The sequence below is a fragment of the Pan troglodytes genome, chromosome 5 (assembly GCF_028858775.2).
Source record: "Pan troglodytes isolate AG18354 chromosome 5, NHGRI_mPanTro3-v2.0_pri, whole genome shotgun sequence".
Taxonomy (NCBI): domain Eukaryota; kingdom Metazoa; phylum Chordata; class Mammalia; order Primates; family Hominidae; genus Pan; species Pan troglodytes.
The window spans coordinates 67,884,224-67,910,140 of NC_072403.2; the positions used below are offsets into that span (position 1 = coordinate 67,884,224).

General features: G+C 34.8%; 1 protein-coding gene across 14 annotated transcripts in view; it reads right to left on the reverse strand.

The window, feature by feature from the left end:
* The window catches only part of KHDRBS2 (KH RNA binding domain containing, signal transduction associated 2), a 687,327-nt gene that overhangs the window by 601,881 nt on the left and 59,529 nt on the right, over positions 1 to 25,917 (reverse strand). The gene's annotated exons all lie outside the window — the stretch shown is intronic.

Below are 25,917 nucleotides of genomic sequence, written 5' to 3' on the forward strand. Positions count from 1 at the left end.
ACTATGCAGCCATAAAAAATGATGAGTTCATGTTCTTTGTAGGGGCATGGATGAAGCTGGAAACCATCATTCTCAGCAAACTATCGCAAGGACAAAAAACCAAACACTGTGTGTTCTCACTCATAGGTGGGACTTGAACAACGAGAACACATGCACACAGGAAGGGGAACATCACACACTGGGGCCTGTTTGGGGTGAGGGGAGTGGGGAGAGATAGCATTAGGAGATATGCCTAATATTAAATGGCAAGTTAATGGATGCAGCACACCAACATGGCACATGTATACATATATAACAAACCTGCATGTTGTGCACATGTACCCTAAAACTTAAAGTATTATTTAAAAAAATTTTAGAGTAGGGACAAGAATTCGAATGCTGATATAAACAGAAGAAAGAAAGCTTATATTAAAATAGAACAGAAAAGTTATAGTTAGAATGTAACAGATGTGGCAGACATTTGAAAGGCATTTTGAAAGTTGTAAGAAGGGGCTGTGAATCATTTAACATGCTTAGAATATTAGTGTGTAGTGTTTATTAAAATATCCAAAGTATTTTATGACTGTGCATAAATGAAATTTACCTAGCATATAAATAGGAGACAATGAGGTACACATAGAAAATACATGCTTCTAACAAATTTCACAAATGAAATCTACCAAGTATATAAACAATAGAAGACAGTGAGCTACAGGTAGAAAAATACATGCTTCTTACAAAACTAATTTGCAAATTCAAAGTTTCACTTTCGCTTTGGAAAAAAATTGGTTAAAAGAATAAAATAATTTGTTCCATGACTTTAAAAGACCAGAAACTATTATATAGTCATTTGTGCCTAATACCTTAAGCTAGTGGGGCAAATAAGTCATTTTTATTAAAAATAGATAATATTCATTTTTATTTAAAATAGATCATCATCAATAGACTATTGACATGACAATAGACATGTCAATGTTTACGCAATTCAAAGTTACGCACGTTCGTAAGATTAAAGACATAAATATTTAGAGTATATGAAATATATCTCCTGGATTTCAGAAATATTTATTCTTATGGATATGTAAAAACTATCTATAAATAACCTTTAGGGTTGAAAACTCTAAGTAATTACTTAAATGAAGAAACAATAAATATTCATTTTTTAAAAAGTAGTTTTCAAGCATATAATACATGAAAATAATCTTACAGAGAAATTGTAATTGGGTATAGGACTTGTATTTATTCTGACTATGCACTTCAAACAAGTATACAAATTCTATTTTAATTGAAAATAGCAGTTTAAAACACGTTATACCATTCTCAAATATGTGTAATCAGTAAACAAGAATTTTGAAATGAATTCTTTAGAGACTGTGTTCTTAGAGACTCCCACACCAACTGTGACTAATATTTGACCTTCCAATCCAACTCATCATCTGTTGGTAACCTAAAAACATAGAAACTGTGTAACATCCTTAATCTCAAAAGTTTTTATCTTTATATATTTAAGACATTGCTCAATTTTCCCAATTTCCTTTTAAAATATTTTCAGTATACTCACACAATACATCATATGCAATCATAAGACAAAAGTATTATGCTGTATAATACAGAAAGAGAAAAACAGAGAGAGAGATTTTTTTTTCTCCCTACTGACTAGCTGATTGGGACACATCAGTGAATAAAATAGAACAAAGTCTCTAGCCTTGGGTAGTCTACTGTTATGTGGTATTCATCCTAGACCCAAGATATGTTATGGAAAAGGAAAACCAAAGTTATGGTCTGCTTGGTAAGACAAATATAAATCTATTAATACATAACTCAATACAAAGTCATGATCATGGTAAGTGCCACTAAAGAAAAGTACATGGTTCTGTGAGAGTTTACAGTGAATGGGTTCAGTCTATGATTTCAAAGGAGGCGATCTCAAGCAAGGGATCCCTGTTCTGAGAAATGAGGGATGAGACAACTGTGTGAAAAGGGTATGAAAATTTATTCCAGGAAGTAAAAACAGCGTGTGTGATCAGCTTATGGCAGAAAAGGTCATAGCAACTATAATTGATTGTATTTTATTATTTCCTGTCTGTCTTTCCTCAAAAGAATGCAATCTCTGAGGACATGAATGTTTGCTGTCTTTGTTTACTGCTATAACCCCAGCTCTTGGAATACAATTATTGTTCAGTAATATTTATTGAAGGACCAGTGAAGTGAATCTGCAGTAGAAGGAGCCAGGGGAAGCAAGCGTGGGAGGAGAGTGGAGAGGTATCCAGGAAAAACATCTTGAAGGCAATTTTAGGATGTGGTAAGGAGTTTTGTCTTCATCCTCATGGCAATGGGATGTTAGGGAATATTTTAAAGAAGTTAACATGAGCATATTTACCTAGAAAAACTGAAATACATGTGGGGGCGGTGGGAGGGCAGGGCTACAGATAGGATGCCAGTGCAATGTTTCAGGAAAGAGAGGAGCTAATGATGGTTTGGACTAGGGTGGTAATGGAGAGAAGTGAAATAACTTGATATTTATTTAGAAGATAAATTTCAAAATACTAATGGGCAGAAAAGAGGAATATATAATAAAAGACTTCTGTGTTTTTGTTTTGCACCACTGGTAGTTGCATAAAATTCACTCAGAACAGGAGCACTGTGAAAGAATGAGTGTGCATCTTGTGGGTGGGGGAAAGGAGGGAGGAGAACCAGGAGATTTGTGTAAGATGTTATGAGCTTGAGATGTTTGAAGCATCCATATGAGATTATCCAATGCATGTCAGGAGTGCACAAGGGGTAGCCATAGCTGAATCATAAAAGACTTTATATAAAAGTTAAGTTTAAGACGGAATACTGGAGGGAATTGGCAAGATCAGATTATTAACTGAGAAACAGCTATAACTAGCATTTATTTGGCACTTCCTACATACCAAGTGCTATACTTTTGATGTTTGTCCCCCCGAACATTATGTTGAAATTCAGTGCCAAATTCTGGAAGGCCTAATGGCAGGTGTTTGGATTATGAGGGCAGAGGTCCCAAGAATGGCTTGGTTCCTTCCCTGTGGTAACAAATAAGTTCTCACTCTATTAATTCACATGAGAGCTGGTTGTTAAAAAGTGCCTGCCTTCCCCTCTGCTCCGCTTGCTTCTCTCATGTGATCTGCACATCCCAGCTCCCCATCCCCTTCCACCATGAGAGGAAGCAGCTTGAGGCCCTCACCAGAAGCAGTTGCTGGTGTCATCTTCCTTGTACAGCCTGCGGAACTGTGAGCCAAATAAACCTCTTTTGTTTACAAATATCATGCCTCAGGCATTCCTTTGTAGCAACACAAATGGATTATGACATGAAGCAATATAAAATTATTGGAAACTTACTAAAAGAGGATGAAGTGATATCAAAGATCTGTTGGAATGCACTGTAATATGTCAGTGCTAAAACTAAGACTGCAACAATGAGTTTGCTTAGCAAAGAACTGATTCATGAAATCCATGGAAAGTAGCTTTATGCAATGAGGTAAACTGGATATTACAAGTTGAGTATCCCTTGTCCAAAACTGGTTGGGACCAGAAGAGTTTTGGATTTGGGACCTTTTTGGTTTGGAAATACTTGCATTATACTTAAAGATGAGCATCCAAAATCTAAACATCTGCAAAATGTTTCAGTGAGCGTTCTCTTTAAGCACCATGTCAGCACTCAAAAAGTAACCTATTTTGGAGCATTTCAGATTTTGGATTTTCAGATTTGGGATGCCCAACCGGTATTAGAATGCTAGATATCCTCTCATGTTTCTGTACTTTTTAGGAGAAAAGGTATTGACTGATTTTATTCCAGACTAATTTTTTGAAGATGTTTACTGTGGTCTTTTGGTACAAATTACGGGTTGGTACCAGAACTCCAGTGTATACTCAACCCATGACTGTGAGGAATCAGCATATACAAAAAGTTGGTCCTCACTATATGCAGGTTTCACATCTTGTGATTATTGTATTTTCCACGTGTATTTTGTTAAAAAAATGTATAAATGGGCCTATGTAGTTCAAGCCCATGTTATTCAAGGGTCAACAGTATGTAGGAAACAGCCTCAGAGGACAGAAATAGTGTCTTCCTCTGGAGCAAAGGGAATGTTTGTTAATTAATTAATTAATATAACGAAGATCATATCTTCTTTTGGGGCAAAGTCAATCAGCTTACTGCCAATTTTAAAACATTCAGATAGCCTAAACTTAAGGTTCATCTTGTGTAACATAACCCACTGCATGGTCAGGAATCATGTGGTCCATTTCAAAATACCTTGTGGGACCTGGAATTTAGGGAATTGGCACAAATGCTAATACTCTGGCTACTGCTACTACTATGAGTAATAAAGTCTTTCATTAATGACCCAGGAGCTTTATGTATTCTGACAATGTCCATAAAAATGTGGCAGGCTAACTTGTTAGTATACAAGTGAGGCAAAATGAAAGATATTTATAGTTCTTGACAGTATTATGGTTAAGGGACCCAGAAATATTTGAATCTAGCCTTACTCAGCCACCATATCTTTCCTATTAGATCCCCAAATTTATAAGATTCAATGACAACACAAAGTACGGTCTTCTTTATTATTGGCTGTGTTTGTGCCCCAAATAACAATAAAGCATTCTGTCCGACTAGGCAGAAATCACAGGTTAAAACCTACTATGGGTCTCCTTCCCTTTGGATAAGCCCGGATTTAATTTCAGGACCAGCTGACGGTCAGGACACAAGAAAGATAGAATCTGTGCATTAGAGAGAAAAGAAAAGAGTTGAGATGCAGGGTGAGGCAAAAATTAATGAAAAATAAGACAGGATGAAGACAGGTTTCCCTTCTCAGCAAGTTTCCTCCTCCCATGCCTCAAATAAAATCTGCACATCTTAGAATACAGAGAATGGTAGACAAGATTGTGTGTAGGATCATATCAAACTGTCTATCATGGATTACTGAATACTTTGTGATCATATTAACTGTGACAGGAAATGAAAGCGAAAGAGCAGGTTTGGTGGGATGGAGAATTTGGCTTTGGGAACTTGAGCATCCAAGAAGTATGGCAAAAGCAAAAAAGGATCAATAGCAAAAAATTGGGAAATGATGAATTTTAGTTGAGAAGAGAAGCCAGCTTGCTGAAGGAGCTTAAGAGGAAATGGTCAAATGCTTAACAGTGAATAATAGTATGGTTTACATATTAGAAATAAACATCCATTCATGCTATTTAAAATACTTGTTGGAGACTGAAGAGTCCGTATACAACAGAGAACCTCACTAAAAGTACCTTCAATAGAATATCCATTTAATTTTCAAAACTATGCATAAATTTAGAAAATCATTAACATGATAAGTAGAGTTCATTGAGCAAGTCTACTTAGGTTTCATTTTTCAACCTAAATGTTTATGCACAAACAGGTCATAATAAATCTAGAAAATGCTCACAAAGGACATCTCTAACTGTGTAGCTTTTCTCAAAATGTTCTTTGGTAAAAAGAAACTGAAACATATATTGATTGAATCCATTGATTGTAAATAAATGGCATTCTCAGATGCCTTGTTATTAATAAGGCCACTTGTGTTTAGAAAATTCTAAACACTAATATTATGTTGAGTTCTATTTTTGCTGAATATTCTAATACATTTCACTATTCTTTCATTTGTTTAAATGTTTAAGTACCTTCAATAAAATAGGAAGAGTGATGCTTTCGGATATTCCTTATAAATATAGAGATAAAAACTATAATAAGATTTTCAAGTCAGGAATAATTTTGATAATACTTACATAATTAATTACTCTTCCCAGTAAGTTTCAATTCTTTATGATTCTATATCTGTTTTTCTGTCCCAAATTTCTGCTTTAGTTTGTTCCTTTATAACTCACGTATATGTGTGGCAATAACGACTCTTACGTGGACAGTATATGAGGACAAGAACTGGGGACAGAAGCTAAAGAATATTTTGTTTTTCAGTGCTTGTGATGAAGAATACAGTTTGACTTCAGTAAAAATTCCTTAATTTGTTTTAACTCGAAATTTCAATCCTAAGATTCATTCCCAAGAATAAAAAGTCCGTATCTTCTCTCTTCAAACTTACATGTACAGGTACATATACATGCCTGCAGATGTGTGTGTGCATAAAAACATCACAATGTAATGTATGAAAAAAGCAATGGACTTTAATCCTGTAAGACTTTAATTTTGTAGGGTTAAGTAGCTATCCTAGCTGTGATACTTCCTATCTGTGAGTTGCATTTTTCTTTTAAATTTGTTCAACATCTAATTTTCTAAATTATAAAACAGAATCATGTCTATGTTAAGAAAATCAGAGGAAAAAAGTGTAAAGATTCTGTAAATGATAAAGCATTATATAAAAATTAGAAAATCACATATGTACATATAAATACACTAATAATATCAAAATTAATGATTTTAAAGGGTCTGCTATACTTCAGTATGTATTATCAATGTCTGCTTTATCCACAAATGCAAAGGCTGATGTGGTTTATACGATAAACTAGACTCCTGGACCTAGCAGTTTAAGCTTATAAACTGCAAAAGAAACCAGAGCCATTACATTACAAAACCTGATACCTACTTAGCCCTGAAGGTGAGTATGTAAAACCTGTACCAATTTATCTTACAAACTGCCTAAAGCCAAAGTAAAAATCCATATGAATTTTAAGTTCAAAAAACTTGCAACTAATAAAAGATACACATAATAAAACAACATTTAATAGGAATCCACAAAGCTCTTTACTGTTAGCTAAGTGATATTACAACAGGATAAGCTGCCTTTGACATCTGTCAACCCCATTGATTGTCATATGGCTAAACCTAATGTCATCTCTATATTTTGAGGAGAATTCCATACAAAGATAAAAATGATACTGGATTTTTAAAAAAATAATTATATTATCTATATTTGATGTTTACAATATGATGTTATGGAATACATATAGATACTAAGACGGTTCCTATAGTGAGGCAAAATAACATACACATCATCTCACATAGTTACTGATTTTTTTGACAAGAGCTACTTGGGAGGCTGAAGCATGAGGACCATTTGAGACCAGGAGTTCAGGACTGTAGTGCACTATGATTGTGCTTGTGAATAGCACTGCACTCAAGCCTGTGCAACAAAGGGAGACCTTGTCTATAAAAAACAAGAAAAAAAATTTGTAGATATTGCCATTTGTTACTACATGGATGTAACATGGAGGACATCATGCTAAGTGAAATAAGCCAGATACAGAAATAAAAATATTACCTGATCTCACTTCTTTTTTTTTTTTTTATTTTTTTATTTTTTTTTTTTTTATTTTTTTTTTATTATACTTTAAGTTTTAGGGTACATGTGCACATTGTGCAGGTTAGTTACATATGTATACATGTGCCATGCTGGTGCGCTGCACCCACTAACTCGTCATCTAGCATTAGGTATATCTCCCAATGCTATCCCTCCCCCTCCCCCCTCCCCACCACAGTCCCCAGAGTATGATATTCCCCTTCCTGTGTCCATGTGATCTCATTGTTCAATTCCCACCTATGAGTGAGAATATGCGGTGTTTGGTTTTTTGTTCTTGCGATAGTTTACTGAGAATGATGGTTTCCAATTTCATCCATGTCTATATAGAATATAATTCAACTATACAGATATAGAGAATGAAGGAGCATTTACCATGGGTGAGAGGGGGCAGAGAAAATAAGGAGATGTGGGTCAAAGTCTATAAAATAGCAGATGTGTAGGATGAACACATTTAGAGATCTAATGTACAACAAAAGGCTAATAAAATTGTATTAGAGATTTTTGTCAAATAAGATTTTAGTTGCTCTTGTCAAAAAAATCAGTAACTATGTGAGATGATGTGTATGTTATTTTGCCTCACTATAGGAACCGTCTTAGTATCTATATGTATTCCATAACATCATATTGTAAACATCAAATATAGATAACATTTTAAAAAGGATCTCCTTTTTAAAGGTGAAAAACAACAGTAAAATATTGTTGTATATGTACACATATTACCACATTTTATCTATTTGTGCACTGATGGACACTGAGGTAGTTTCAGTATCTAGCCTGGTGTGAATAATGCTGCAATGAACATGGGAATGCAGATACCTTTATGAGGTGGTTATTTCACCTCTTTTGGGTATATATTCAGAAGGGGGCTTGCTGGTTAGTATAATGGCTCTATTTTTAATTTATTTAAAAACCTCCATACTGTTTTCCATAATGGCTGTGCCAGTTTACATTCCTACCAAGAGTATACTAGGATTCACTTTTATCCACATCCTTGCCAACATTTCTTATCTCTTGTCATTTTTATAATAGCCATCCTAATGAGTGTTAGGTGGTATCTGATAGTGGTTTCAACTTGTGTTTCTCTGATGATTAGTGACATTGAGAACCGTTTCATAGATACTGGCCATCTGCATGTCTTATTTGGAGAAATATCTATTCAGGTCTTTGTCCATAGGGGAAAAGCCCCTTGACATGGACCTTGGCAATGATTTTTTGTATATCACACCACAAGCTCAGGCTACAAAAGCAAAAATAAATAAATGGGACTATATCAAACTAAAAAGCTTCTGCACAACAAAGGAAACAATCAATGAAATAAAAAGACAACTTATAGACAGGGAAACATACTTCTTAGCCACATATCTGATAAAGGTTAATATTCAAAATTTATAAAGAGCTCCAACAACTCAGTCACAGAAAGCCAAATAAGCTGATTAAAGGGAACTGTAGTTTTGACAGCATAAAGCAGTAAATAATTCCTTAGAAAAGGAAAAATAGAAACATACTTTTCAATATCTCTTTCCCCTACCACTCCTCTTTTGGTGGTGGAAATAACAAAGTCAAAAGAGAAAAAGATTTGAAGAGAACAATTAAAGACAGAAAAAATAGAGGCAGAACATATTTTGTTAAAGGAAATGAGCTTCATTTTTGTGATTTACAGCCCATTTCTCAATGAATTGTGTAAGCTCTTCATGTTCCATATGTATATAGATGTGTTTGCGTGCATACACGCATCAACACACACATACCCGTCACTACCATATTACCATTATAAATTGAGAATGCTACACAGATTGCCATTTAGAACTAATATGCCCTATGTGATGGTTAATATTGCCAACTTGATTATATTGAACGCTGCAAAGTATTGTTCCTGGGTGTGTTTATGAAGGTGTTGCCAAGGGAGATTACATTTGAGTCAGTGGACTGGGAGAGGCAGACCCACCCTCAATCTGGATTGGCACCCTCTCATCAGCTGCCAGCATGGTTACAATAAAGTAGGCAGAAGAAGTTGGAAGAACTAGACTTACTGAGTCTTCCAGCCTTCATCTTTCTCCTGTGCATGATGCTTCCTGCCCTCGAACATCATACTCCAAGTTCTTTAGCTTTTGGACTCTTGAATTCACACCAGTGATTTGCCAGGAGCTCTCAAGCCTTTGACCACACACTGAAGGCTGCACTATTGGCTTCCCTACTTTTGTAGTTTTGGGACTCAGACTAGCTTCCTTGATCCTCAGCTTGTGGACGGCCTATTGAGGTACTTCATCTTGTGATTCTGTGAGTCAATAATTCTTAATAAACTCCCTTTCATATATACATCTATCCTATTTGTTCTGTCCCTCTAGAAAACCCTAATACATCCTAAGTAAGAAAAATTGAAAATATTTGTGCTTTTGTTAATCTGCTAAAAAAGTATATTATCAAAGAATCTCACGACCACCTATTTTATTAGGTAGAAGAATATAAAATAAAGCAGATGTTCCTCAGAACTCTCAGATTTACTTCTGATAAGCAGAAATAATATATTTCTGACACTTAACACATACTAACTGCTAAAGGAAAATAAAAGGCACATTATTCTAGCATTCTTTTTTTTTTTTTTTTTTTTTTCAAGACGAAGTCTCGCTCTTGTCCCCTAGGCTGGAGTTTGATGGCACAATCTTGACTCATTGCAAACTCCGCCTCCCAGGTTCAAGCAATTATCCTGCCTCGGCCCCCAGAGTCGCTGGGATTACAGGCACACACCACCATACCCGGCTAATTTTTGTATTTTTAGTAGAGATGGGGTTTCACCATCTTGGCCAGGCTGGTCTAGAACTCCTGACCTCAGGTGATCCGCCCTCCTCGGCCTCCCAAAGTGCTGGGATTACAGGCTATGCTAGCATTCTTAAAATCACCAGTAAACAGATTATTCCTTTTCTATAAATATCTTATTTATTCACATTTTTCCAATTAAGAATTATTCACAGAACATATTATTTTAACAGAGAAACCTGAATATGAATAGTTAAATTAACACTCTGATTCAATAAATAATAACATAATCATTAATTTAATTCATTGATATTAAAGATGAGGTTAGGCAATTCTCAGAGAGTTACCCTCTAAAATAAAGATAAGAAAGTGAGGCTGAGTACAGACCAGAAAGCCAGTGAAGCTTTCTTAATAATAGTTTAATGGACTATAAGGTTTCATTTATAATAAATACTAAAAAATGAAATAAAGCTATCCAAATGTCAAACCCAACCTAAATTCTTTTTCTTTTTTCCTTCCTAAATATACATATGTTCAAACACCCATACACAGTTCCAAATGATCCCTTTTAGTTTATGCCTTATAGTGGGATACAATACACCAGAAAAAACAAGGCTACACCATAAATAAAGCTTTTAAATTCCTGTATTTATAAGTTAGTCTCTACCAAAACAGATAATGTGTACTCCTTAATTTATAACATCACCTGGGATCATTAAATTATTTTACAAGCAGGATATTATATAAATAAAATGATCAAATCTAAAGTTTAGAAGTTTGCCTAAATTTAGTTAGTTTCCAGAGTTACGCAGAAATAGTTGAAGTGGAAATATTATTGTTATATAGACTAATAATGCATTAGTTAATATATATAAATTCACAATTTTTTGGAAAATAAACATTGTGACATCATGTGGAACCACATTTTATTTGATAACATGATTTCTGGTTGATAAGAGATGAAATGTTTTCCTTTACAAAAATAAAAATTATTTGTCTATCTATATTGTCAGTTGGGTCACATTAACATTATACGAGGATTAACGGCTGACAGAGATACTAAAATCTAGACTAATTACTTGTGATGATGATATTTTTGAATACTGGTTCAAATGACTTTTTAAAAAAACATTGATTTTAAGTTCAGGAATACATGTGAAGGTTTGTTTCATGGCACTTGCAAGATTGTGGAAGAAAAGGAACTCTTATACACTGTTGGTGGGAATGTAAACTAGTTCAACCATTGTGGAAGACAGTGGGGCGATACCTGAAAGACCTCAAGAGAGAAACATCATTTAACCCAGCAATTCTATTTCTGGGTATATACCCAAAGGAATATAAATCATTCTATTATAAAGATACATGCACACGTATGTTCATCACAACACTACTCACAATAGTAAAGACATGGAATCAACCTAAATGTCCATCAGTGGTAGACTGGATAAAGAAAATGTAGTACATATACACAATGGAACACTATGCAGCCATAAAAAAGAATGAGATCATGTCCTTTGCAGGTACATGGATGGAGCTGGAGGCCATTATCCTTAGCAAACTAATGCAGGAACAGAAAAGCAAATACCACATGTTCTTATTCATAGGGAACTAAATGGTGAGAACAAATAACTCTAAACTCTGTACTCTGTGTGCTGATTTGCTCTAGAGAAAGGCTAAGTCAAATTCAATGTAGAACTTTCATCTCCTAAATATGTTACATATATAGGTAGGTAAATGCTATACATAATATATGTAAAACACAAACTAAAAAGTGTTCAATCACACACATATGAAATACATAAAATATTATACCATATATGTATATACATACAGAGGGAGAGAGAGAGTGAGAGAGATAAATGAATAATAGAGAGATATAAGATTTAAGTATATGAGAGATAAGGAGGAAAGGGGAGAGAGGGAGATGTTATGGGTTGAATTGTGTTCCCCCTGAAATATATTAACACATTAAAGTTCTAACCTTCTAAGTACCTCAGAATATGACCTTTTTGGAAATAGTATTATTGCAGATGTAGTTAGTAAAGTTAAAAGGATAAGGCCATATTGGAATAGGGTGGACCTTTAATCCAACATGACTAGTGTCCTTATAAAAAGAGGACAGACAAGCAAAGAGAGAATGCCATGTGAAGACAGAGGATTAGAATGATGCAAATACATGTCAAAGAATACCTGAGACTATCAAAAGCTAGGAGAGAGACACAGAGCAACAGATTCTTCCCTAGTGCCTTCAGAGAGAGCATAGCCCTGCCAGCACCTTAGTTTCAGACTTCTGGCCTCCAGAACTGTAATACAATAAATCTTTGTCTTTTAAACTATACAGTTTTTGGTAGTTAGTTAAGGCAGCCCTAGCAAACTAATACAGGAAGACTGGATGGGGGAGAGAGGGAAGGGGGTGCATAATATGTACCAGGATCTGTACTAGAAAATCACCTACTAGAAGATTTAGATATATGAATAAAGTGATTAAATATTTCAGTAGAATATGGAAGACTTAAAGACAGGGGAGAGTGTAAAAAAAGCTATTCAGAGATTAGTTCAGAAAAAAAGAAATATTGCTACCTGGCTCATCCAAGGCAGCAGAAGTAGCAAGTGTACGATTCCAGAAATAAACAGAAGGGGAAATTTTAATCCGTTCATAATAGCTATCAATATAATGCTGGGGCATTGATAATGTGATTATAAGATAAGTACCTTCTCAGTTTCAATATTTTTTTGCCTTTCATTGAGATGTTTATTTGAGAGAGAAAACTCAAGAGTAGAAGCAAGTTTGGGGGAGAAGATGCCAAAGTGTTTTTTATGTCCCGAGATTGAGGTTGCAGTTGCATAGCGCAGAATATGAAAAAAAAAATTCTGAGAATAGGGGTCTGTGGATCCCCACCTCTTTTAGGGAGCCAGCAGAGGAGGGGGGATCATGAAGGTTAATGAAAAGATAAAAGTCTTAAAAATCAAACGAAAATCAGAAAAGTGAAAGTAAGAAAGGCTTTCAGCAGGGATAGAATGTTGGAAGAGCTAACCTTGATAGAAAATACTTAGCAGAATCATGGGGAAAGAAGAAACCAAACTGTAGTCATATTTCAGAGATGAATCAAGTCTGGGGCATGGTATCCTCATTAAAATAAAGAATGGGAGGCTGAGACGGATGGATCACAAGGTCAGGAGATCGAGACCATCCTGGCTAACACGGTGCAACCCCGTCTCTACTAAAAATGCAAAAAATTAGCCAGGCATGGTGGTGGACACCCGTAGTCCCAGCTACTCCGGAGGCTGAGGCAGGAGGATGCGGTGAACCCGGGAGGCGGAGCTTGCAGTGAGCCGAGATCGCACCACTGCACTCCAGCCTGGGTGACAGAGCGAGATACCATCTCAAAAAAAAAAGAAAAAAAAGGAATGAAGTATCTTAGCCAACTTCTAATACATGTGTGTTTGTTTTCTCAAATAGATTTTCTAGCAAGAGAAATATATGATGATAAAATATTTAGCCATTTAAGTATAAAATTTATTTAGAAAATAGCTAACAAACTAATATTTTATCCATGGCAAATTGAACAGCTTTATCTTCTATCTCTTGCAGGTCTCTCTGTATGTTCGAATCTTTTTGATGCTTCACTTGTTTACTCTTGAGATTTGATTTATATTTCTGAAAATGCATCCATGGCAAAATTTCTTTGTGCAAAGTATACTGATGTTGTGACTGCTGATATACCCTTTACTTTTTCAACCACAGTATAGACATTTTATATCATTCTTCCATATGGAGGAAAGGATTATATATCAAATTAGAACAGCCATTAATGATTATAACAATGCAGGTAAGTATGAAATTAATGTATTATTAGTTTTTTAAATACTAAGATTCACGACCCTAGAAAACTGTAATAATAGGAAATTTCAGAGGATAAAATTTCCTAGAAATAGTAACTTACAAAAATTATACACCCATTTAAAAGTTGACTGTTTTTAATGGCTAAGACCTTACCAGACCAATCCTCCCACAGATAACAAAAGTAAGCCCAAGACACAATCAAGAAAAACAGCCACTTGAGGGCACTGAAAAAGAAACAGAAGCAGGACTGGAAGTGGACAAACAGTATTTTTACCCACATCTCTCTGACCAGAACTCATTCACATGACTGCAATTTATCTGAAAGGGAGACCTAGGAAGGTAGATTTTTCTCAGTGCTCAAAAGAGGAAACTGGATGAGCATCATCCAACAAGTCTCTGTCACATACAGATTTTACCCAGAGCAGCAAAACTAGCTGCATGCTAAGTACGTCTCACATATGCTTTTCTTCTTTCTGTAACATATCACAATAATCAATTTCCCTTTATTTCTTCCAAAGCTGAAGAGCTGAAAGCTTTTGTCTCTTCTATCAACAGTTCCAACCGTACGTTCTTCTTCATTTGACATTCACATTTTTATTCATTCAGTTACTTAAGGACAGAAGTATACATACAAATCAAGACATAAGATAAAAAAAATTTTTAAATCCATCCAAAATCTCGACAGTTTTGTTGAATTTTCCACTGTTTCCTTAGAAAGCTAACAGAGGTCTGTCTAACAGGTAGCATGCCTTTTCTCTATGGGAAGTCAGAACCAGTTGAAAAATAACAGTGAAGCAGCAGAAAGACAAAAATATCACATTATTACTGTAAAAGAAACTAAAAAAATATAACTTATATACACAAGAGAGTTTTCCAATTCTGAGCTCTAGAATTAGACATATGTCCCCCCTCACCTACCCACATGCAGTGCAATATATCCTCACTTGCATGGAGAGTGTTGCCCATTACAATCCAGAGCATGAAGGTGCAGAGCAAAATACACCTTTCCTATGGGAGAGTAGCTTACTGTAGACGGAAAGAGATAGAGACTGGTTATGATTACTCAGCTCCTTCCTCCAACTCAACCATATAAGCCACTCCTCCCTGCAGATAGAAGGAACTGAGAAACTGGAGAGCACTCTGGAGCTTTAAGTCATTGGAGGATCTTTCACATGAAAACAAATAGAAGACATTGTGAAGATGCCAGCCCCAACCACAATAAAAAAATACGCCTTTTAAAAATAATACATATAATATTTAAATTAGAAAATAATTACTTCCTTAGGTTATTTAAATTATTCTGTTTATATATCTTCCCATAATCTTCTCAACCCACCAGAATAAACAATGTTTTTATAATTTTGGTTTCATAACTCCAGAATATCAGTGATCAGCCCGATTATGAAATACAATCTTTAATAAATCATATTTTCAGAATCATAGGTTTTATAATCATGAGGACTTATGCTGAAGAAGCCAAAGTTGCAAACAGGTATTACCTTCACTAAATTGGGATCTTACTTAAATGAGAGATAATCAATGTAAATATTAATACAGTACAGGAAAAGATTAATATGATACTCTATGATTGTTTATATGTCATAAACTATATTTCCGTGAAGTTGGTATCACATTCAGAAATAACACCTATAAAAAGAAATATTTCTCATAATATATAGTTTTTAATTTTAAAGACTTTGTACTTTATAAAGATGTTCATGCATGTTGGATTGATCATAACCCAACCAGATTCAACATTTTAATCCTTACTTAGCCAAAAGGTACATGAGTTGTGCCTGATTTGTAAAAATTTTGATTTGACTCCTTTTAGATTTTACATTTAAATTCCCAATAGACCCAAGAAAACTCGCTTTCAAGGATTAGAATCACTGTATGAAAAAATTTACATTGCCACAGAAGATACTCAATGACAATTTAGAATCATTCAACAAAAGTTTGAATAATATGATCAAGAATAGGTTGATTGACACTTTTACATAAAAGTAATAGTACAATGATTTCCTTTGAGGACCTCTAAAAGCTCTCAGCAGAGCATATCTAATATGTTTCTTTTAAACATGGAATCTAAAAGTTCTTATGCAACACACAGAAATGTTTACTATGCCATAATACCAATAGCTACCTAAAGGTTAGGGAACTAAGAGGGCAAAATAAGACATCATCAGTATTTAATATATATTCATTCTAAATGTCTCTGTGAAAGTGAAGTTCCACAGGAGTCTTTATAATGACGCACTGAGATGGTGGTGGTCTTGGGAAGTAAAGAAAAGAAAGCCACATGACTAAGGTTTGATCCACCTGCTTCAAAAAATCTAAACATATTTCTTTCTCCTCTTTTTTTTTTTGTTTTATTAAGCACTTAACGTTTTTCTCCCAATGGGAGAAGAACCAGTTTCAAGTAGACCAGGGTAGACTTTAGATGACTAAAAGCCTAGATCACTTAGGTGAGATACAGGAAAACTGAAGTTTGCACCTCGTAAAATTAGAACATATTTACTCATTTTTAGGCCTCTGGGGAGCCAAATACTATTATTAAAATCAGGGACTCAACACATTTAGCAGGGGTTATAGTGTTTGGTATCAGAAAGATGTGAACTAACAGACTATAGAAATTTCCTTGCCTGAGAGTCTTTATATCTTCTCAGAAAGAGATGATCTGATTTAAAAAAAAAAAAAAAGCTGCCAAAGAACAAACCCTGACACTATGTTATTTTCATCTACAACATCTGTGTTACATTATTATTTATTTCAAACACTAAATCAATTCAGAGAATAATGCATGTGCTTAATGCAGAAGGAGCAATGTCTCTTCGCCGTTTTCAATAAGAGCTGAGTCTTTCTCATGAACTTAAAATCATACTGTCACTAATCCAGATCTTTAACAATCAATCAATCCTATATTCAAATGACCAGAAAAGAAAGCTAAATTCATATATAGAAGCCTTTCACAACTGGGTTGTGACTTTTTTATTTAAGGAGTATATATTCAATGTCATGTAATTGATTGTTCTCAGTCAAGATTTCTGACTTAGAAGTAAACATATATAATTTATTTAGCAATTACTGTGGACTTACTAAATTCCAAATGCTGTCTTAGACTCAATCTTTATAATTGAAGAGTTGCTTTTCAAACACATAGTTGGTAATACAATATGGTAAATGTGATTTATAAATTAGCAAAATACTAAAGAAGCAGCAGAGATTGAAAAATAATTAGGTAGAGTACTTGGAGATAGGCTTACAAAAATGACATTTGGGCTACATTTTCTTGAAAAATGACCAACTGATGTCTTGATTAGAACAGTCTGAGTCTAATAAAAGTGTCAAATTGTCTTACATATGTAACAATAAAACATAAGTTGTTTTTTATAATCATGAGGACTTATGTTGAAGAAGCCAAAGATAAAACTACAGTATCATAGAATCCATAAAGCATCAAAATATAGAATCCTGAAAGTTTATATCAGTGAAGTTTTAAAATTAATGATTGATTGACACTAGGGCAGAGATTCTGTTTTCAAAACTGTACAACTGCATAATTTGAACCAATCCTTCAAATTGATTTAATACTTAAAAATCTTATTAAAAGCAACAAAAGACTAATGAAGAGGAGGAATCACTCGGCCAAGGTCCCAGAGAAGAGTGACTCTGGAGAGATAAGTCTGGCATTTGGGTTTGCTTTCACCCTTGGGGCATCTTGCCAACACGGAAGAGACAACAAAGGGACCCCACAGCATGTTCATTACCTCTCATGCTACAGGGATGAAATGTGGAGTCAAGAGTAGTCAAATGGAAAAAGAGTAAAGATATACCAAAAGAAAGCAGCCCTCAATGGATGGTAGCCAGGCTGCTAGTCATCTGAGTAGAAGAGAACAATCCCAAGCCTTAAAACAGGATTAAAGTGATTTTTAAAATCTCCAATGTTTTGGGTAACTAAAAGAGCAAAAGAATATCCCCTTTAGAATCAGATATTATCGTCTTAGACATATAATTATTTCCTCAAGCATTTTTAATAACAATGTGCAGCACACAATGGCAGGTATACAAGCAAAGGTAACATGACATGAACAGAACCAACACAAACAAAAGAAAATGGGCAAAGGCCCAGAAAGAGTACAGAAGTGAAAATTATCAGCAAAAGACAGATATCAAATAAGTATAAAGATAAAATTTGAAACTAAAAACTTTAGGCAGGAATTGGTAACATTTAACGAGGTATGTTATAAATTTAAAATAAAATAAAACAGAATTTCCAGAAAATAAATATTTAATAAATAAAAGTAAAAACTAGCAATCTCAACATGGGGTATCTATCTGAAGGAAGTCATTTTATCAAAATAGGTATCTTCACTCACATGTTTATCACAACACTGTTCACAGTAGCAAAGACATAGAATCAAGTTAAGTATCCGTCAACAGATAACTGGATAAAGAAAATGAAGTATATATCCACAATGAAATACTGTTAAGCCATAAGAAAATAAAATCATGTCTTTTGCAGTAACATAAATGGAATTGGATGCCATTATCTTAAGTGAAAATAATATGTATGTGGACATACAGTGTGGATTTACAGACACTAGAGATTCAGAAGCACAGGGGGGAAGAAGTGGGCAGGGTAATGAGAAATTACTTAATAGGTTCAATGTGTATTATTTGGTTGATGAACACACTAACAGCCAAGACTTCACCACTATGCAGTATAAGGATGTAACAAAAGTGCACTTGTATTCCTTAAATTTATACAAATAAAAAACTAAATAGGCAGATTTAACTGCAGATGAAACACAGCTAACTTGAGAATTAATGAACTTGGAGATTTTGTAGAAGGAAGTGTAAAGACCAAAAAAGAGAAAAATATATATGATTATAAGAGATACAGAAAGCAGAGTGAAAGGAACTAACATAAATTTAATCAGAGTGCCAGAAGAACAGAACAGAGAAAATAAATGGAAAAAAACATAAAGAAATAATAGCTTAGAGTTTCCAAAACTGATTAAAGATATCAATCCACAAATTCAATATTACAATCAATTCTAAAAATGATAAACAAAAACAAATTCTCGTGTGATTATATCAACATGAAATAGCAAAAAATAAATACAAAGATAAATAATAAAATAAAATTGAAAAACCCATTATCAACCTAAAAGATGCATATTAGAAGAAAATTCACTATAGAAAACATTTTTGAAATAATTTGGGATTTTAAAATATGGAATGGATATTAGATAATATAGGTTTATTTTTCTTAAGAGTAATAATGCACTATAGTTACATAAGAGAATGTCCTTATTCTTAGGAGACACACACTGAAGTATCTAGGGCTGAAGTTGCATATCTTTAATTTATTTTCAAGTTTTATATATATATTTTTATTTACTATATGATATATAGTTACTATGTATGATAGTATATATAGTTGTATATATATAACTTGAAATTATGTGTATAGTTTTATATATATAACTGTATATACAATCATTTTATATATATCTATACTTGAAATTATATATATCTTAATAGTATATATATAACTATATATACTATCTGAATATATAGTACATATGTATATATTCTGTATGTATGAAATTTTTAAAAATAAAACGTTGGAAATAAAAAAGACAACATATTATAAGTAGGGAAAAAAGAAATTTCTAGGGAGGAGCATGAGATGGACTGACATAATTTCTCAGTAACAGTAATGTAAGCCAGAAGCAATTGAATGATGTTCTCAAATATTCCGAAAAAAAGTACAATCTAGAATTCTATGCAAAATAAAAATCTTTCAAAAATGAAGGTGAACTAAAGACCAATTCAGTCAAACCAGAGAATTTGCCACCAACAAACCTGTACAATTTAAATAGTAACATATTTCTTCTTCAGCAATAAATGATCTCAGATGAGAGTGCATAGATGAAAGGACAAAGCACAGCAATGAAATAGTAGCTACATGAGGAAACCTAAATAACAATTTTCTTTAGTAAAACAGTAACAATATTTTGGTGGAAATTATACATTGTACACATATACACAAATATACATAAGTGTATGTATGTATGCAAGTATGTACAGCAAATGCACACACAAGTACACAGTTAAAATATACAGTAAAAGTGGCATATAATCTTAAGAGGGTAAATAAGAGTAAATGGAAATAGAGTGTTCTAAGGTACTTATATTGATCAGGAGGAAGGTAGAATTAGCAATTAACATTAGACTATTATCATTCAACATTAGAAATTACATATTGTAATTTCTAGGGCAATGAATGAAAGAATACCATAAGAACATAGAGATTTATAACACATAAAAATAAAATATTGAAATAATCAACAGAAAGGAATCCAAGAAAAAATATGGTAACATCAAACAAGTAAGACAAATAAAAACAGAATATGATAGATTTAAAAGTAAGTATGTCAGTGACTATTTCAATGGAAATGAAATTAAAGCTCCAATTTAAAGAAAAAATTTGTTAGATTACAAATAAATGCTTAATAATTTACTGTTTATAAAAGACATAAATTAATCATATGACCCAGAAATCTCTATTCTGAGTATATACCCCAAAGAAATTAAATCACCACCTTGTAAAGATATCTGCATTTCCATGTTCATTGCACATTATTCACAATTCCCAAGATATGAAAACAATACGTGTCCACTGACACATAAAGGAACTGTGATACATATATACAATGAAATATTACCCAGCCATACAAAAAAAAAAAGATTTTGCCATTTGCCACAACATGAATGAAACTGGAGGACATTATGCTATGTGACATAAGCCAGACATAAAAATAAAAGTATTGCATTATATCACTTATATAAGGAATCTAAAAATTAAAAGGTTGAATATACAGAGATAGAGAATGAAACAGTGGTTACTAGGATTAAAGTAGAGGGTATGGGGAGATATATGTCAAAGGATATAAAGCAGCAGATAGATAAGCTAAACAAACCTAGAAATATAATGTACCACATTAGGACTATAGTTACTAATATTGTATTCAAGATTTTTGCTAATTGAGTAGATATTAGCTGCTCTTGCCACGGAGGAGAAAAAATGGGTAACTATGTGAGATGCTGGATATGTTCATTTGCTTCATTCTATTAACCATTTTGTTATCTACATGTATCTGATAACACCAACTTATATGCAAAAAAATTTTTTAAAAGAACATAAAACTGTAAAAATAAATTAATAAACAATCGCATTGGCTCACCATACAAGAAGTAAAAACTGATGGTGCTATATATGTAAGAGAAAATAGAAAAATCCACCATCACTGTTGGAGTCAAATTTCATCCTCTCAACAATTGATAAGCCAATCAGAAAAAAAAGGACTCAATACTTTGAGAAAACTATTACAAACTTGACTTCATGGACATATCAACCATTGATTTTAATGATATCACTGCCAACACTCTATATAAGCACACCCTGAGAATTCACAAATTTAAAAAACTGACCCTAAACTAAAAACTAATTTTTACAAATTTTAGTAACTAAAAAAATACCAATAATCCACAGCATGCAATCTGTTACTATAATACAATTAAGTCCTAAACAAGTAGCAAAAATAAATCAAATCACTGGAAACCTCTGCATATTTGGAAGTTAAGACATGTAATTCTCCATACACCATTGACCAAAGATATGATATTGAAAATTAGAAAATATTTTAAGCTGAATAATAAAAAAGTTAACACTTCTAATTGTGTGATATACAGTAGAAAGGAATTAGGTGTGCCTCTCACACCTTAGTATTTTGCATGAATACTGCATGAGATGGAAAAAGAGTGAGGGAGGGAGAGAGAGACAGAGAGAATGAGAGAGAGAGAGAGTGGGGGTCTTGGGGAGAATGTATTACTCCACTTTCACACTGCTGATAAAGACACACCCAAGACTGGGGAGAAAAAGAGGTTTAATTGGACTTGCAGTTCCACATGGCTGGAGAGGCCTCAAAATCATGGCGGGAGGTGAAAAGCACTTCTTACATGGCAGTGGCAAGAGAAAATGAGAGAGATGCAAAAGCAGAAACCCCTGATAAAACCATCGAATCTCATGAGACTCATTCACTGCCATGAGAACACTATGATGGGAACTGCCCTCATGATTCAAACTATCTCCCACCAGGTCCCTCCAACAACATGTGGGAATTATGGGAGTACAATTCAATATGAGATTTGAATGGGGACACAGCCAAACCATATCATACCTCCCCTGGCCCCTCCCAAATCTCATGTCCTTACATTTCAAAATCAATTGGCCTTGGGTAAATATTGCTGTTCTAAATGAGAGAAATTAGCCAAAACAAAGGGGTTACAGGCCCCATGCAAGTCTGAAATACAGTAGGGCAGTCAAATCTTAAAACTCCAAAATAATCTCCTTTGACTCCATGTCTCACATCCAGGTCATGCTGAAGCAAGAGGTCAGTTCCTACAGTCTTAGGCAGCTCCAGCCCTGTGGCTTTGCAGGGTACAACCTCCCTCCTGGCTGCTTTCATGGTCTGGCGTTGAGTGTCTGTGGCTTTTCCAGGCACACGGTGCAAGCTGTCAGTGGATCTACCATTCTGGGGTCTGGAGGACAGTGACCCTCTTCTCACAGCTCCACTAGGTGGTGCCCCAGTAGGGACTCTTTGAGTGGGAGTGCCAACTCCACATTTCCCTTCTGCACAGCCCTAGCAAAGGTTCTCCATGACAGCCCCACCCATGCAGCAAACTTCTGCCTGGACATCCAAGTGTTTCTATACATCCTCTGAAATTTAGGTAGAGTTTCCCAAACCTCAATTCTAGACTTCTGTGCACTCGCAGGCTCAACACCACGTGGAGGCTGCCAGCGCTTGGGGCTTGCGCCTTCTGAAGCTATGGTGCGAGCTCTGCATTAGCCCCTTTCAGCCACAGCTGGAGCAGCTGGGAAGCAGGGCACTAAGTACCTAGGCTGCACACAGGTTGGGGACCCTGGGTCAGGCCAACGAAATCATTTTCTCCTAGGCCTCTGGGCCTGTGATGGGAGGGGCTGCCGTGAAGACCTAGACTTGCCCTAATGACATTTTCCCCATTGTCTTGGGGATTAACATTTGGCTCCTTGTTACTTATGCAAATTTCTGCAGCCAGCTTGAATTTTTCCTCAGAAAATGGGTTTTACTTTTCTATCACATTGTCAGGATGCAAATTTTCTGAACTTTTATGCTCTGCTTCCCTTATAAAAATGAATGCTTTTAACAGCACCCAAGTCACATCTTGAATGCTTTGCTACTTAGAAGTTTCTTCCACCAGATATCCTAAATCATCTCTCCCAAGTTCAAAGTTCCACAAATCTCTAGGGCAAGGGGAAAATGCCACCACTCTCTTTGCTAAAACCTAAGAAGAGTCACCTTTGTTCCAGTTCCCAACAAATTCCTCATCTCCATCTGAGACCACCTCAGCCTGGACCTTATTGTCCATATCACTATCAGGCTTTTGGTGAAAGCTATTCAACAAGTCTCTAGGAAGTTCCAAACTCTCCCACATTTTCCTGTCTTCTGAACCCTCCAAACTGTTCAAAACCTCTTCCTGTTACCCAGTTCCAAAGCTGCTTCCACATTTTTGGGTATATTTTCAGCAACTCCTCATTCACAGTACCAATTTACTGTATTAGTCTATTTTCATGCTGCTGATAAAGACATACTGGAGACTGGGAAGAAAAAGAGGTTTAATTTGACTTCAGTTCCATATGGCTGGGGAGGCCTCAGAATCATGGCAGGAGGTGAAAGGCACTTCTTACATGACAGCAGCAAGAGAAAATGAGAGAGATGCAACTCCTCATAAACTGATAAAGCAGAAACCCCTGATAAAGCCATCAGATCTTGTGAGACGTATTCACTACTACAAGAACAGTATGGAGGAAACTGCCTCCATGATTCAAATTATCTCCCATCAGATCCCTCCCAAAACATGTGGGAGTAATTCAAGATAAGATTTGGGTGGGGACACAGCCAAACCATATCAGTGGGTGTGTGTGTGTAAAGTGTAGGTTTGTATGGGAATACGACTCCCTAAACACAACTCTTTCATCTGGTATTAAGATGAAAAAATGGCTAAACTTTCCTAATATTGTTGGAAACACTGGTTATGTAGGACTTAACTGAGAAATTTAATATTTTTCGCATTGGCACCATCCTATGGATTTCAAGAATTATTTTGGCATACACAATTTTCTCCCCATATACTTTAGAATTTCTCCTATGTAATATTTAAAAAGGTATCAGTCCAATCTATCTGAGAATTTTTGTATGAAGTGTTAAAGAGCACAGTGTTTAAGAGTGGAAACATGGCTTAAGTTTCCACCATTACTAACTAAAAATTAGCTAAAAGCAAAAGCCTTTTATATGCTACTTGGTGAATATCTGAGTCATACTACCATAGAATAAAGTGATAGCTCACTATCCAAATATTAGTAGAAAGAAAAGTTTCATGCTCAAAGATATCCCTACCTGACATATCATATAAAAACATACTTCCTGTGGCTTAACCATGATCCCCAAGTTGGGCTAGTCTTGGTTTTGACATTCCCTGTAATACTGGTTAACCCAGTGACTCTTGATTGAAGGAGATTTTACCCCTAGGGAGCACTTGGCACTGTCTGAATACATTTTTATTTTTCATAACTGAGGAAGGTGCTACCAGGATCTAGTGGGTAGAAGCCAGGCATGCTTCTAAACATCCTACAGTGCACAGAGCAGCTCCCCATATAAATAAATGATCTAGCTCAGCATGTCAATAGTACTGCACTGAGAAACTCTGGTCTAATCTGATCAATCCAGGAGGGTTTACTTATCCCACTGATCTTTGTGTGACAGTAATGTTGCATCACTTTCTGTCAGGTTTTCTAGATTAGATGAAGAGTATCTTTAAAATTAAAGATGGTCAAAACCTTAAGGTATAAAATTAGGATATACTTATTCTCATCAATTGTGGACTTAATCTATTAATCAACTATTCAGATTTCCTGAAAAGACTTTTTAAATTATAAATCTGACAAATGGAAGAAACATGATTATGATATCAATTTGGGATGTTTGTTTAAATAGGAATCTAAACTTAAAATTAATTTATATATTTTATTTTACTTTAAGCCCCAGGAGGAGACAAGTGCAGAACATGTAGGGTCGTTACATAGGTATACATGTGCCATGGTGGCTTGCAGCACCTACCAACTCGTCATGTAGGTTTTAAGCCCTGCATGCATTAGCTATTTGTTGTAATGCTTTCCTTACCCTCGGCCCCCACCCCCAACTGGCCCCCATGTGTGTTTTTACTCTCCCTTTGTCCATGTGTTCTCATTGTTCAACTGCCACTTATGAGTGAGAACATGCAGTGTTTGGTTTTCTGTTCCTGTGTTAGTTTACTTAGGATGATGGCTTCCTGCTTCATACATGTCCCTACAAAAACCATGATCTCATTGCTTTTTATGGCTGCATAATATTCCATGGTGTATATGTACAACACTTTCTTTATTCGGTGTATCATTGAAGGACATTTGGTTTGGTTCCAGGTCTTTGCTATTGTAAATAGTGTTGCAATAAACATACATGTGCATGTGTCTTTATAGTAGAATGACTTATAATCCTTTCGGTATATACCCAGTAATGGGATGGTTGGGTCAAATGGTACTTCTGGTTCTAGATCCTTGAGGAATTGCCACAATGTCTTCCACAATGGTTGAACTAATTTACATTCCCATCAATAGTGTAAAAGCACTCTTATTTCTCCGCAGCCTCGACAGTATGTATAGTTTCTTGAGTTTTTAATAATCGCCATTCTGACTGGCATGAGATGGTATCTCATTGTAATTTTGATTTGCATTTCTCTAATTATCAGTGATGTTGATCTTTTTATCATATGTTTGTTGGCCACATGAATGTCTTCTTTTGAGAAGTGTCTGTTCATATCCTTTGCCCAATTTTTGATGGGGTTGTTTGTTTTTTACTTGTAAATTTGTTTAAGGTCCTTGTAGATTCTGGACATTTG